The following is a 1,134-nucleotide window of genomic DNA, read 5'->3' on the forward strand; positions in this document are numbered from 1 at the left end:
GCCCATTAATATATTTGAGGGCTTGTTACTAATCTACTTAACTTTTTGAAATCTGAAGGCTTGCCTTTCTCATTAATTTATATGGGTCACATTTTGTTCTATATTTCATAAAAAATAAACAAATAAATAAAACAAGCAGTAATATCCTCATTGAGTTTTTAAGTGCTGAGGAAAGGAGCTGGAGAATCACTATAGAGTGAATGCTACAATGAAACGCCTTTAACCTTTAGCCTAGTTAGCTTCATCAACGTTTGGCGGACAAATTGAAACAGTCACTTTAAGAACTATAACTAAGCAAAAATGATAGTAAAACTATTTTATCTGTTAAATAAATAACACTTTAATATTTTCTTGACTTTGGCTATTTAGGGAAATTCACAAATAAGATTTTTAAAATGACTAAACAAAAATGCATTGAGATGTTTTCTTCTAGCCATGCTAACACATTTAAAGTAGTTTAGAACTGTGCACTCATTAATCTATTGCAAGCTCCATCGTCATCATCATCATCATCATCCTCACCACAGAAACATGTGCACACAGGCTGCCAGAGAACACATTCAAATCCATGCTTGGCACTTGCAAATAACAGAGCTGACAGTCCAGTCTGAGCATCTGATTTGAGAAGCAAATACGGCGTGACTGCTCGTGTGGATTGACATTGTTTAGTTTGCGATCAGACACTTCATTAGTCATTGTCACGCGTGCAATAAAACCTAAAAAATGTCAAAAGTACATTAAGTTTATTTAAACTGATCACTAGAAATCCTGGTAAAATGACGGAACATTCCGAGACGATGCCTGTGGATAATCCTTCAGGATTATCTGCAATCTTCAGGATAGAGACCATTTTAATGCGGTTTACCTGCTTTATATCTCCTTTGGTTCATGGTTGAGTTTGCATCAATACATTGGAATCTCACCTTACTGACGTCTGAACTTCGATTGGCTTCTCAGAGAATTTATGTCCTTTTATTTTTCTTGTTGAGAATCCGATTGACCCATTTCTGTCAGTTCAGGTAGAAAAAATGTGAAAATATGAAGTGATTTTTGTGATACAATATTGCAAGCGACAGTTTTGAGATCCAAATTTTCTAAACTGCAAACAAAATGTAAAGTGTTAAAAATAAAAAT

This window comes from Oryzias melastigma, unplaced genomic scaffold, assembly GCF_002922805.2.
Source record: "Oryzias melastigma strain HK-1 unplaced genomic scaffold, ASM292280v2 sc01110, whole genome shotgun sequence".
NCBI lineage: Eukaryota > Metazoa > Chordata > Actinopteri > Beloniformes > Adrianichthyidae > Oryzias > Oryzias melastigma.